This window comes from Zerene cesonia, chromosome 12, assembly GCF_012273895.1.
Source record: "Zerene cesonia ecotype Mississippi chromosome 12, Zerene_cesonia_1.1, whole genome shotgun sequence".
NCBI lineage: Eukaryota > Metazoa > Arthropoda > Insecta > Lepidoptera > Pieridae > Zerene > Zerene cesonia.
Window position 1 is genome coordinate 1,562,000 of NC_052113.1, and position 16,004 is coordinate 1,578,003.

The following is a 16,004-nucleotide window of genomic DNA, read 5'->3' on the forward strand; positions in this document are numbered from 1 at the left end:
TTCCTTAAAGTAAATTATATCAAAAATTCAAGTTTTAATCTCAAATTCGCATTTACCCTACCCATTTTCTTGGACTAATAATTATGATAATGGATAATTTTTAATGGTTTTAATCTTGTTAATTTGTATGGAAATTTAATTTTATAATACGTATTACTAAAATAGTTTCTAAGATTAATGTATATTAACACAAATATGGAAGAATATCTGAAAATAAAAATATATTATATTATATCATATTATTTATAAATGAGAAACTTTGAAAGAATAGTTTTTTCTTCCTTTTTATGGTTTTTTTATGTAATGAATCCTTTTCTTATCCATTCCTTAAAAGTGCGAAATATCTTTGCACTGGCCCTGTCACCAACCTGTAGTAGTACATGCCTCGTGCATTACATTTGGTGGTCGCTTACCATCGAGCCAACTGCCAACTCAACAGTGATAAATACCCATAACGTACACAATAAATATGATTTTAGTTTGTCTTTGCAGTTACATTGTTGATCTATTATTATTCAATATAGTAATAATGATGATATTATAGAATTAGAGTAGTGACAAACTGAGTGGGGCCTTTAATTTTATTTATAAAGATATTTATACAAAATACATAAATTTCTGCATCGTAATCTAAACGAATACAACACAGGTGTAGTTAAATAGTTTACCGCGATTCCTTCATCTCCTCAACAAGATATCCTCAAAAAATCGCCGCGGGATCCATTATCCCCTAGACCGCATATTTCGACGCCTTAACACACCTTGTTCATATTTTCGGCTTATTCAACCTTAACTAGATCCTATGATATTTTACACAGTGATGAAACGGTGTGAGGATTACTAAATACCGGATTGGCAAGGCTCCGAAGAGAGGCCCCAAGAGATATTAAGTAAATCCCTCCCATGAAAAATCCCATGATGTTGAAAATGACGTCATATATCCATTAATACAAAAGGGAAATGTGTCCTTTTAGTTAAGTTAGTTAGTTAGTATGTCAGTCTTCTTGGAAGGACAATGATTTATCCAAAAGTACATTTTAAGTAAAGCTGTAGACATCGCGACATCGACATTAACTGTCGTATTAAATATACATTTAGTAATATACAATGTATATCAAATTATAAATTTCAGTTTTAACGCCGCAAAGAACTATTTTTTGATGTTTTTTACAACAGTAGCAAAATTTTCTATTCTATAACACAAACATTCAATGATAATACCCAATATGTTCCCACAATGTCTTGCAAAAGTACAAACTAGAAGCCCATTAAAATAGATTCGTATGATAGATATAAATTGAGTTCTTCCATCCAACCAAGAGAAACGGCTATTGTAATGAATAATAAATTGTCAAATCTAGCATATTTTTTACAAAAGATTGTTTCATAAAAAATATGCTAGATTTACTACAAGACGCCAATGGCTTCATACATCCTGAAAATTTATAACAAGAAGCCAATGGCTTCATACATCCTAAAGCCAATTCCGACCCTGTTGAGCCCATGACGGTGTTGGCGCAAATTTTTTGTTCGTCATAACCTTAGCTGTAAACCCCTGGAGCGTAGATTTTGTCGCGTGAACATAATAGCTATAATATATATAAAACTTGACTTTTTATGTAAGGGAAGTGTTATTCTAATGCTAGAAGACGAGTTTTCACTATGCTCCCGGAAGAATTTTCGGATAATGCGCCAGTTTGGCAGGCGTTCTAAGAACTGGTTTTGCTTGCGTAATATGTTTGAATATTGACGCTATGAGTTTAACATGGTAAGTGTGTGTTGGTAATAGATGAATGTCTATTTCTAACTAGCTGCAACTGCAGAGTCACTCGTGTGATACCCGTTTAAAATTTAGCCTCTGTACTAATTCAGCCTATAATCTACCTCTGAACCATATTTCATACAGATGCGATAAACAGTTTTCGCGTGAAAGAGTAACAAACATCCTAGTATTTTCTTGTGTTTGATTTTACGCGAGTATTATACACTAGCTGCGCCCCGCGGTTTCACCCGCGTAAGTCCGTATCCCGTTGGAATATCGAGATAAAAAGTTGCCTATATGTTATTCCAGTTATCCAGCTGTCTACGTACCAAATTTCATTGCAATTGGTTCAGTAGTTTTTACGTGAAAGAGTAACAAACATCCATACATCAATACATACTTTCGCATTTATAATATTAATAGGATTTAGAAATTAAAAACTTTTTAACGGATTTTAAACGCAATTTATTCATTATATTATTAACCCGACGTTTCGAACACTTTACAGCGAGCGTGGTCACGGGGAGACTCATCATCAGGAGACATCCTTAGAAATTTACGTATTTATTTATATAATCGAAAAATCTGAATATCACTAATATTAATATTTTGATGACTAAATTCTGTATACCTACGATAAACCACCGTGAAAAAAATTTCGCTCGTTGAAATCAAGAGAATAGCAGATAATTTATAAAGGGTATAGGGATACATAAAATGTAATAAATACACGTATAATAAAAAATTGAGCTTTAGTAATCTAATAAAATGTACACGCAAAAAACCTTCTACTTTGACTAGTAAACTAAACATTTGAATGAGAATTACAATAAACCCCATACTATAATAGGGCAAAATTCATTGTACCATAAAATTCTACTCGGGGGCAGAAAATTTCATAAGCATAATAAAATAATCCTTTCCTGTGCCTTCAAAGGTTTCTCATTTATGCGATATACACGAAAATAATATCAAAGGCTGACCGTACATTCTAGCGCGTTTACAGAACGTATTTTACTAACTCAGCGAAATTCAAGACGATTTCTTTGAAGATATTTATTGTCCCTCTGGATATTGGTTGCTATAGCGACGGCGTATTGTAAAGTGATTCATTTGAAGCTTTGTTATGCTAAAATATTGATTTAGGCGTATTTTTAATGTTATTATGATCGTTTGAATTGTAATAAAACTTGTTTCAACAACAGCTTTTCGTATTTGGTACTTTTTTGACGTCTTTTTACTAAACTAAAGTAAACAATAAGTGCAGTAGATTCCATGAAAGTTTATGTTTTCAAAGAAATAGGAATAATTTTCGTTATCCGTGCAAAAGATATCCGAGTGATATAAATAAGAACTCTATATAAGATTACGTATTTGATCCAAATGTCGAAAATAAAACCCTTGTTATTATCCTTAAACCCATATTTCTATCCTTATTGATATCTTTATTGAAATTGCAAACTGGCGAAGTTTATTTATTGTGTTTTTTTATTGGATTATTCGTTTTCTAAAAGATTTAACTATCTATTTTACTCTTAGCATAGCAGCTAATTTAATAAGCTTGATACGATGTTTAATTATCGTTAGTTTTGTAACTAAATCTTCAAATTGTCAGAAGTAGACTAGATTTTAGTGAGACCATACGGCATAATACAATACGGCGTAGCTTTCAAATAAGAAAATCATCAAAACCTGTTTATCCAGTAAATGTTATGAGATTACAAATACAAAAAATACTAACTAATTGAAAACATCTTCTTTTTTTGAAGTTGTTTCTAAAATAACTTCAACTATAGAAAACGACAGAAAAGTACTACAGAATTTTCTTCTCTGTCATTCTTGCTTCGTTCCTTATCCCTTCCTTCTCCGTATCCCTTTAAAGTGGAAGCGCATTCGCAGGGACACAACCTCTTCGAATGTTCATGGGCGATGGTGGTGGCTTAGCATCATGCGAACCACCAAGTTGCCCGCTTATGGGATAAAAAAGTTTAGTCAAATATTTTAGTGGCAGTTTGAACCACACAATATAATTATTAATGACTTATCGAATTAACAGTTCGATATAATTCGGTCACAATGCTGAGATCGGTCATATATTGAAAGGGCATGAATGAAACAGTCACTGAATATTTAATTGATATGGGGTTTAGTGATTCATAATGTACAGTCACGAGCACAAGCGTGTAATTATTTATTTTATTTCTAATTGTAAATCTTATTGCTGGTTACTTATTTCATGCAATACGCATTAAATAAGCAAGCAAATAATACCAAAACCTTATCTATGAATTTCATCAAAATCGGTGAAGCCGTTTCAGAGGAGTATGGCAACGAAAACTGTGACACGAGAATTTTACATATTAGATTGAAATAAAAAAAAAGCATTTTCTCTACGACTGCACTCAACTATGTATCATTGATAAGTATTGTACTATCGGGTCTTTGGTTTGAATTGTTCGACCAAATTGAATCAATTTATCTACAATTGGCTTAGTCCGACCAGTCAAATACTTAATTATTGTTATTCAACTATGATATTGATTATTCAAAGTAGTTTCCGTTTAATAAGAACATTGTATTTATTTATATTTTTCATTATGTCATAGCGGACAACTGTGCTGATGGTAAGCGATAACCACCACCCATAAACATGCGCAGAGGTAGAGCCTCTGAAAATGCACTACCCACTTTTAAGGAAAAAGGAAAGAATTGACAACTGGAAAGAAGGAATAGACTGGGAAATGTAAGGAAAAGGACACGGACCTCCGTTTATACGAGTGCTTCTTTTATTATTATGACAAAAAACATATATTACAGGTTCAAGACCTTACAAGTTGTTTATGACGTAATAAACAAAGTTTGAGTTGTAAAAAAGACAAAGTTTTGATTAGGAAAGAGGTCTGGGGGTTCAGGTGACGTATTAAAACAGTACTGATTTCAGTGTGGGAAAAGATAGAGCCTGACGACCTGTATAGCTCTGTATTTGTCTGTGTCACTCGCTGTGCCCCGCGGTTTCACTCACGTCAATGATGATAGTTACATTATAACATGCAGCCTTCCATAAATGGCCTATATACATTAACATTACAATAATATTGTACATATATACATTATCATTGGATAATACAAAAATTAATATATATGTCAAAATTTACAACCAATACACAGTCGTTCCTGAGATTAGTAACTTCAAACGACCCAAGTCTTCAGCTGTCTACTAATAATAGATATGAATTAATTAGTAATATTTAAGGGGAGATTCAAATAAACCAATTAAGCTATAGAACCACAGATAACTAAACAGGTACTATACAAAACAACAGATATGTTTTAATTAGTAAAAAGTATCCCCAAGCCACGCCGAAAAAATAAATCTATGAAAGAAATATTTTATTTCAGGAGTGTTTCAGAAACATTGAAGTTTCAAGTTTCAAAATTCGTAATTTTTGCAAGTGGCCACTTAGGCACGAGGGCTTGGCAACTTCGTACAGAAATGAAATTTTTTAATGGTCTTATATTAAAATAAGCATCACTAGTTTCAAAAAAATATTTGATTTTCATTCTATTTGATTTTCATATATATATTTTTAAATAGACGTTAAACAATGCGGGTTTTTATAATAGTTTAAAAAGCGTTCACTCTAATCAAAAGTAAAAAATCATTCTGGATATATTTCAACTGTGTGAATATCACACTAAGATATCCTTCACGAAGCTACACGTTAATTCTGAAACCATCTCACGTAAAAAATATAACTGTATTGTTAAATAACGAACATCCCTACCGCTTTTTCAAAGCTTTTGCAACTGGGTGAAAAGAAATTTCAACACTATACGCAGCATATTGTTCCCTAAAACTAACAGGAGATAATGGAATTCTCTAGAATGGATTGTATATATTTCTCGCTCTATTTATTTAGACGAAGATTATCATACTGATCGAAGTATACGGCGCTGTCGATACAATAACCTTTGTTTTGCTGTTTGCACATGTTCTTGCATTTAAACATTTTACCACTTAACCACCAATGACCGTCTCCTTGGTACAGTGGTTGAAGTCTGGGTACGAATCGCGGTGGGGACGCACAAAAACAGCTGTACCAAGTAATATTAGTAAAGTTTATATAAGTAAGAGCAATGAGAATATTTCAAATAAAATTTATTGAAAAGAAACTGATTTCTTTGTTGTAAAGTAGTTTTCCTTCCGGAAAAAAGCTCAAAGAATAACGTTTTATTTATAATGCTACATTGTACCGAAAAGAAACAAGCAAATCTTATAAAAAGTAATCAAGCACTCAAATAATGTACAAAAGGCTCTTTCTACACTCTCACTCTTTCTACACAGCAATCTCTATCAGGCAACCTGATGGTTCCGAGAATTGTGGCGGTCGTATATTAACCAGTTGCCGTGGTATTCACTGGTCTTCACTAAAGCGGAACACAGTGGGGTTTTAGTTGGTAGGAATCCAAAATATAGAGACGGGTATTCCTTTCCTATGCTTTTATTTCCATCCAGATTTCCCCGTTCTAAAGAGCCAACCTGATAGTTGACCTCACGGATGAAACTACAGACAACAGTGAAATAATGAAGGCATCATAATTCACATCGTACTAATATTATAAATGCGAAAGTTTGTAAGGATATGTGTGTTTTTGTTGCTCTTTCACACAAAAACTACTGAACTGATTACAATGAAATTTGGTACGTAGACAGCTGGACAACTGGAATAACATTTAGGCAACTTTTTATCGTTATATTCTTACGGGATAGGGACTTACGCGGGTGAAACCGCGGGGCGCAGCTAGTATTAACACATTTACTTCTTATCTTCATATAAATTAATGCAGTGCGACTAAAAACTAACCTCACTCACTAAGCCTAATCTAAAGGTACTTGAACTGTTAATATTACGGTAGAAGTCAAAAGCATCACACATACACACATAGACACAACACATTCAGACGTAATGATCGCAGATATTCCATGTCACAATCTCCCCATGAGATTGCGCTTAATATAATGCCCTTGCTAACGACATCACATAATTTACCGACTAAGACACATTACTCTGAATATGAAGTAGCTTTATGATGCCAGGCAGTTGAATTCTGTATACGACGTAATGGCGTTTGTGAATTTTTAAAATTTGTTTCCTTGTACAAAATAGAATTCAGATTTTATCTAAATGCTGTACAAAGAGATTTTTCTTGGTAATGATGAGTCTTCAAACCTGCTAGCAGCTAGGTTTTAGCTTGTTTATGAACTCTATGGAGTTAAAAACTCTAAAAAAAACGTTTTTGCTTGACAGGACAAATAAAAGTTCTTGAATAAACTTTATCAGTTAATCCTTATAACCTCTTTTATTAAGAGGTCACTAATTTATTTGTTCCTGAGTTATCAAATATTTTCAGGCAATTGTTTGGTCTCATTATGACAAGAAGTAAACGAAATAGGTACTAGTGTTAACGTATCAAAAATCACTAATCTGTTCCCTTTTCTTTGTAAAATAACCAATGTCATAGTTGTGTAACTATTGTTTTAAAAGCAAAGCACTAAAAATGCGCGGAAATAGACACATTGACTTCTACATAACTCAACATATAATAATAATAATACTTATTCGCCCGTGAAGTCAACATAAAAAAGACAGTTTAGGGGTTTCGCCGCATAGTTCCTGTTCGCTTGGGATTTCCGAGATAACAACTATCCTATGTTCATTCTCGGGTCTCAAACTATCCTCTTACCAAATTCCATCGGAATCGGTTTAGTGACGCTTGATAAAAAGACACCTTTGACCTTTAATTGAATAGTAGAAAAGTGCGAACTTAGACAAATGTTCAAAGTATACTAATTAACTCTAAAAGCAGTCCACAACTGACATTTGCGTCAAGTAAACATTTAGTAATAAAGGAATAAAAATGCCATCAAATTAGTCTCAACAAAAACTTCGCATCCGAAGCTCGTTCCAGATTTATATTAAATTTCTCGCGAGACAAAAGACTATAGAACAACCGCCAAATACATGCCAAGACGTTAGAGTGCCTGGAATCAAGAAGTTTATTATTTCGCTGAAAATAAATTTATTTTATGAACCCGGCTCAGTAAATCAAATACGAAAATACGTTATTATTATAATTACGTATTGAAATGACTTAGAGAAATTAATTATGTAATTTAAAATACTCCAAATCATTCATGAATTTCTTGAGTTCTCCCGTCACACAAAGTCGTGTCGTAAGCATATCGTTAGCACGCAACGCGTACGTGACGACGGCTACACAGGAATCGTATCGTAGGCGTATCCTTTGGTGGCAATCATTGTCAATATGCACCAGATGTTTTAGATGGATTTTATGATCTTACTTTTTTCCGAGAACTTAGAAAAAAAGACTACGAAAACTTTTTTTTATTTATTGGTTATATTAGACGTAGGTATCATTGAATCCATTTATACATAACAATATATTTAGTATTAAAATAAAATTAAAAACACCATTTAATTGACTTTGATTGAGATAGTAAGAATAAGGAAATATTTAATTCGTGATCCTAAGGTGAGGTGATCGAGGTGATCCTAATTAGGATAATAAGGTAAACTAATGAAATTATTGTATTGTCACCGATCCTTGTGTTATAGTTTGAATTAAATGTGTCCGTTTTAAATGGGTCACGATAGAGTCTAAAGAAGTCGGTTACATATTATGAACATAAGCGTATTAAAATGATTCTTGTAGTAAGTTTATTTATTTGCGTTCACAAATCGGAATTGACATAAATAGGCAGAAAAAGTGAATAATGTTACTATTTATACTAAAGGGTAATGATTAATAAATTATAACAATAAAGTACTGTAGTAAGTTAATAATTTCTCAATTTTACGCAAGTAAAAATTATTATATTCAAAACATTCATAAACATTTCAACTATGAATTAAAGTTATAGAATATCGCGATAATTCACCAAACTGCTTTATTGTGGGAGTCGAGCACGCTTCGGCACGAATTGGGCCAGCTCGCACCGGGGAAGTACCACACCCCCACAGAAACCGGCGTGAAATAATAGCTTGCTTTGCGTTTCGTACGGTGAACGGATTAGTCGGAAGCCCATTTCCATTTTCTTACCCTTCCCAGTACATTCCCTCTTTCAATCCTTTTCTTATCCCTTACCTCTTCAAAGCGGGCAGCGCATTCGCAGTATTCTGAGCCTCTACGAATGTTCATGGGCGGTGGTGATCGCTTACCATCAGGCAAAACACCAGCTCAGCTGCCCGTTATAACATAAAAATACAAAAAAAATGTATCTAAATTTTTTTTATTTTATTTGATGTAATGTATTATAAAAATTCATAAAATTTTGTTATATGTACATTACAAGTTTCCAGTTCACTCCGTTCCATGTATAGGCTAATTCACGAGCAGTGTTTGTTACATGACGTCAGATACTCTAACGCAGTTTCAATGAGTTCAGATATGGGTAGTGGCAGTGAGGAATACGAGCTTTGTAAACTATTACTGCCTTGTGGATGAGCATGATTTATTTGGTTACTAGATTTTGTATAGTGACTAAAAATAGACTAACTGTATATGTATTGTACAATAAAGTGTAAATAAATAAATAAATAAATAAATAAATAAATAAATAAATAAATAAATAAAAAATAAATAAATAAATAAATAAAAATTGTTTCAGTGTTAGATAGCCAACTTATTGACGAAGGTAAAATTGCGTCTAAAATCCGTTTAAAAGTCTTTAATTTCTGAATGTATAATACTTGCGTAAAATCAAAGAAAAGATAATACTAAGGAATTTGAAATAAACATCAAACTGTTCGAATCGTCGTTCTAATTTTTGGGATAAATTACTACTTCTTGTCTCTCTTTCTTGTGTGTCTTTTTTATGTCATAATGGTTCGCCTGGACGGTAAAAGCGATCACCGCCGCCTAGGATCATTCGTTCTGCGAATGGATTCATACATTGTATTTTAAATTATCTATAAAAGTAGTAAAAATATAACAGTAAAAATAGTGTTAGAGACAGCTTGAATGATTGTACAGTTTTTTTTTGACGTGACAACGTCAAATTAGGTTGCGGCTCGGAGTCACTCATGAAAAAGTGTAACGCCCGGTAACGTTACGATGAGTCACCGAACTATGATCGGTCCGCCGCGCGCGCAGCACTAGAGAATTAGGCGCATTGAATCGGCGCGTGCTTTGTCTCTGTCTCTGTCTTTTTAGTAAACAAAATATATTTTCCATAGTTACAATTTGTGCAATTCTTATTTTCATTAAATTCCTTGTTCCTATTGTGCAATTTAATAATATTCATATCAATAAATATTCTACCAAGAAAAAGACGTTGTCACGTAAAATCTTCGCCCGTAAAACCGACTTTACAGGCAACCACTTTTTTATAAAATTTATATATGTCTCCTCTTTCTATTTGAAAGTATACAAAAGATCGCTTTCATTCAGTTTGGTACAACAGATAACAAAAAAGGGTTTATATCAGTCCAACTTTTCCCAAAATCCATGGTAATTCTACACGCAGTAATAAAGTTAACTGAAGCGTAGTTACTTGTAAGTTAAACACGTCTCAAAGTTACTTAGATAGCCTACACTTACTTATTTCTTTGTTTCAACTTGTTTGGTGTGACTTATAAAAACACGCAGTGTATTTATATATTTGATGCCATTATACGCTGGATTTACCTTTTAATATATTTTCCTTAATTTAACACCTTAAAAATTAATATTGTATATAGTATTAATATTGTATGTAGTATTCTATATTTTTTTCAAAAAATATAGAATACTAGCTTTTGTCCGCGGCTTTGCACGCGTTTAACTCGAAGTAGTTAAGATGTTATTATACATATTAATCTTCCTCTTGTAGCATCTCTATCTATTTAAAAAAAGCCATCAAAATCCGTTGGGTGGTTTTAAAGATTTAAGGGTTAATTTACATAGGGACAGAGAAAGCGACTTTGTTTGATACTATGTAGTCATTCCATGCTCTCACTTCGTGTATCTATATACGTTATATGAAAACCATATTTAAATAGTTTACAAACAAAGCAGAATTTAATTAAACGAAATTCTTGAACTCGCGTCGAATCTACTATTAAATATTCAGTAAATCCGGGAAACTTTTATTCCGGTGATTCTGAGGAAGTTGGGAACTTCATTACTGATTTAATATCGGGTTTTTTTCTGGCAATAATTGTAGATATTCGACGTTGGTACGTTGGAGATGTTCGATGTACCAACGCTTAAGAACTTTCTAGAGAGGAATCATTATTTTTTAACAACAAATTAAACTGCCTCAAATAACCAGTACTAGACCAAATGGTAGTGGTACCACATGGCAAGCAACAGCTTTCTGATAAAAAAGATTCATAAAAGTCAGTTCATCCAATAAAAAATAATGAGGTAACATTGCCAAAAAAGCTAATTCATAAACTCCTCATTTTTGAAGTTGGTTGGAAATATAAACAAATGTGGATTTAAAACCGACCGAAAAAGAAAGACCGAAAAAAAATCCCGTATCCTTTTAAAATTTTAATACTGTTTTTGTACTTATTTACAACCAAATCAGTTTAGTAGTTTAGACGTGAAAAAGAGACAGACAGTTTTTTTATGTCGCATTTTAAATATAAGTAGGGATAGCAGAAAAATGGATACGTATCAAAACATCTACATTATCAAGAAATGCGAAAGAATAGCCGCTGTATCAAGAATGTGCATACGAACACTCAAACAAAAATAAACGACGTCTCGCTAAAATTAGCTGTCCTATTGACTCATATGCATTTGGCTCGTGTGCCTTCCGCATCACCTGCGACATTTACAAGCTGTTGAAATCATGTTTTGTTTCAATGTGTACGGGATTAATCGATGACCTTAACGAATACTAGACGCTCGTTCGGGATCCGCGCGGATAAGTGAGCATTTAATCGGGATAAAAAGTATCCTATCACCCAGGTCAGCTCATACCGCGTCTGTTTAACAAATTTCATCAAAATCCGTCTAGTTTCATAATGATTGACGGGAAAACATCCAAACAAACAAACTTTCACATTTATAATAATAATAACAACACATTTATAATATATGGATATATGGAACCACACGGTAGGCACCAGCTTTCAAAACGTTAAGAGATAGCGTGCACAAAAAACAGACGCATAGATAACCTCCTCCATTTTTGAAGTCGCTTGATAAAGAAACTATCCCAGGCACGATTTAGTAAAGAATTATAGCGTCTTTTAAAATATAACGGGAGAAATTATCATCATTTCAAACTTGTATAAAGAGAACGATATAAAATGAATGCAAAAGCTTTCTTTTTCAACACCGTAGCGTAAATTAAAAACTGCAATTTATCAGATAATTACCGTTGCTTTGCCATTTGTAGTTAAAATGTAGACAATTTATGCATTAAATATAAACTGTGTTATACTCATTAACATACGTGCTGTAATTAATGAGTTTCATTACATAATTTGAATATTCCTTTAATAATGCTATATAAATAAAAATGAATGGCCATATGTGTTAAGCGTAAAACTCGAGAACGGCTCGACCAATTTGGCAAATTTTTATTATATTTTTCAAACGTACCATACAACAACCCTACAAGTGAATCCGGGGCGGACCACTAGCTAATTATAAGATTTTTTTAAGTGACAAACCTATTTACCATAAATGATAACTTATTTCCTACAATTGACATAATATTAAAATAAAGACTTACCTCTATCAAAAATACGCCATTTTGCAGAAACACACGATTGTTCACTGTCACTTTATCAAGGTGGCCCGCGCACCTAAAAATGACAAACAATCATTATCGGAGTGAAACTTCTTTAGAATCGTTGTGATTTCAAACCTGACGCAACGGAAAACACGACAAGTAAGACACACAAATACAAAAATGTGTAGAATGAAGCCGGCAAAGAATGAGACAGAAATATATACACTATTTTATATTTTATATATATTCATCTCATTCTTTTGTTAATTTACTGAAGTTTCTTCTATCGTGTGTGAATCGCACGCACACCTTTTTTTCTATATTCCTATGTTTAAAGCAGTGGTGGCTCAGTGGTAAGAACCTCGAACTTCAAAATCGGTAAGTCGTGGTTCGAGACGGTTGAGCGTGCAGGAAAAAAATTGATTTTTTAGTTTATCTGCGCATGTAGATAACATCACCACTGCTTGAAACGGTGAAGGAAAACATCGTGAGGAAACCCGCATTTGGCCAGCGTGGATTAAGGTGGATTATGGCCTAAGCCCTCATAAGGAGGCCTGTATCCCAGCAGTGGGACCATATATGGGCTGATGATGATGATGATGATGTTTAAAGCATTAATAAATTATTTCTCAAATAAAACTTGTAGATAAAATCTCGTCGATAGAAATAACAAATCATACGACTACATATAATACTATATTATTTACTAGCGGTCCGCCCCGGCTTCGCCCGTGGTACATATATAACGTAAGGCCTTCCTCAATAAATGGGCTATCTACAGCTGAAAGAATTTTTCAAAACGTAACAGTTGTTCCTGAGATTAGCGCGTTCAAACGTTCCTACGGGATACGGACTTAAGCGATTGAAACCGCGGAGTGCAGCTAGTTATATTATCATAATAAAACAATGATCTTGAAAGGTCAAAGTTCACCCAATTTTCGGAAGCCGCCGAAAAATCCCGAAGACCTCAGGGAGGACACCGTCTCAATTATGTGACAAAGTTATTGCTAACTAATTAACGTCTGGGGACAAGAATACCCTTTCTAAATGAACTTATAGCGTAATTTATTGCAAGGACCCTAACATGGCCACTTTACGTCCCTGAGTTAGAAGGTGAAGACTTGGTTCAATGAATAAGAGTTATTGACACGTATGTTTACTACGTACGTACTCTTTGCCCTCATATAGGGCAAAGAGTAAAATATTTTGCGAAAATAAGGAAAAGTAACAAATAAATCTACGTTCAGAAACATTTATTTCCTTTTAAACTAATGAACTTATTTTGCTGACTGTACTAACATATACATACATTGACAGAAAATGTAGGATAATGGAAATTGACAAATACGTTTTGTTGTAATTCATGACGACTATGCAATGTGTGTTTGTTTGTGTGTCAGTACATTAATACTTATTTAACTTTTTTTGTATTGGGTTGAAAGCTAAACCTATAATTTACATTATCAAATTATGTGCATATACTAATAGTTACTTTATTATTATAGTTTTTCTATACTCATGATATTATATAGGAAAGATTTGTAAGTAAGTATGTTTGTAATATTTTCATAGAAAAACTGCTTAACTGATTTAAATTCTTTCAACACTAAGGAGGCTGCAACTTCACTGAGTGGTATAAGCTATGTATGTAACACGGGCGCAGCCGGGGCGAATATCTAGTAATTAATAAAGGAACATAGATAGACTTATTAAAAGATTTTTAAAATGTGGGAGTCGAGCACACTTCGGCACAAATTGGGCCAGCTCGCACCGGGGAAGTACCACAGCCCCACAGAAAACCGGTGTGAAATATTGCATGATATTGCAAAGACGTAAGTTCAGCAATTGATCTTACTCTCCAAATGGTAAAAGGCGGTGGTAGGCCTCATCAGGGGACCCACCAGCTCCATTGCCGACTTTGACTTAAAAAAGAGTAAAAATAAAAAGGATAATAAATCTTTCCGAGATTTTTTATAAATTACATCGTCTTTTCCTTATCCTACATTCTCAAACCTTATAAATCACGTCAACATAAAGATATTTAACAGCTAACGAAAATATGTGATATTTTCGTACACACACACGCACACCTACACACAAACACAGTCATGTCAATCATCATCATCCTACACGAATGCAGCTGTCATCTACACTAGTATTATAAAGTTGAAACTTCTGTACGCTCATAGCGTTTTCACTCAAAAACCACTGGACCGATTTCAAAAATTCTTTCACCGTTAGAAAGCTGCAACTACACTGAGCGACATAGTCTATATATTTACCACGAGCGAAACCGGGGCGAACAGCTAGTACAATATATTTAAAACATCTCGAAAACATAACCTATAGACTCTTTCGCGTCATTCATCCATTCTTCAGATATCTTCCTCACTGAATTCCCCAGTCCCATCATAATATTATCGTCCCAACTTTCCCTATTATTCAATTGGTGGATATATTAATCTGTTTCGTCTCTCGAGATGTCCCTTTCGGAGGACGACTTTGAATATCAATTTGAGGTTATACCCCGTGGAAATAAAAGAAATATATCACCCGAAATTGCTCCCTTTCGCGACATAAGTGAAACGATACAATGCTAACTTACGCGGGCGGAATTTGCATTGGTTTGATCGTTTTCTTTGTATGTTGCTGTGTAATAAAACATATGAACGTTTATAAGTCCATTTAGTTACATTACGCGACTCGAACGAGTGAACAGATTTTAACGATTTTCGGATTGATGGGTTTGCCTCTGGAAGGGGATAACGAATCTACAGAATGTTTTGAATAACTGGTTCAAACCAAAACTGTTTCAAAATTATGTTGCATATTAGGTATGTTAGAAAATCGTAAGTTTCAAAAACAATTCAATTTTAAATACAAATCCTTTGATAGAAGTGTAAATATCACAATTTTCACTAGAAATCACTGTTACCTAAACTTTATTCATAGCGTTCGTTATACGCAACCACTAACTTCTTAATATAAACTTTTAGCGGTTAAATTGTTTTACACGTAGCTGGTTATAAAAATAAACACAATGAAATTCAATGCCGGGCATACTATACTTCACACACTGTCCTATTTTTAAAAATATACTTTTATGGAAGAGGTTGCACTTAAAAAAAAACTTCAAAGCACTGGCGCTTTCCATAAAGTTTAAAAATAGAACACTCCAAATTCCATTTCCAAAATTGTTGTTACTTCACAAGACAGCTCACCTTCACCCACATTTTGTTCCGAATTTGAATATTTCTAAAGACGCAAACACTAATCACTTTTTTTTATTTGTGGCAAGGGAAGCGGTCTTGCAAAGTTTGTATATTAAGTTTTTTTTTTAATTTGACACTTACTGTAGTGCGCGCGCCTAACACAACGATACTGTGTTCTATTACCTCTTCATTCGCTGAAATCTAAAAAAAGATGGGACAACTCAGACATAAGAAATTTGAGTGTAGGTATCCGAGCGTCATTATCATGGTGTATTAT

At 33.5% G+C, this 16,004-nt stretch overlaps 1 protein-coding gene across 2 annotated transcripts in view; it reads right to left on the reverse strand.

The window, feature by feature from the left end:
* Positions 1 to 15,922, reverse strand: part of LOC119830792 (RING finger protein nhl-1) — an 85,516-nt gene extending 69,594 nt beyond the window's left edge. For both annotated transcript variants that reach the window (XM_038353936.1, XM_038353935.1), the window contains exons 1-2: positions 15,869 to 15,922; positions 12,516 to 12,588 (exon numbers count right to left, since the gene is read on the reverse strand). The gene's annotated coding sequence lies outside the window, so the exon portion shown is untranslated. The remainder of the gene's footprint in view (positions 1 to 12,515; positions 12,589 to 15,868) is intronic.
* Between the last annotated feature and the right edge of the window lie 82 nt (positions 15,923 to 16,004).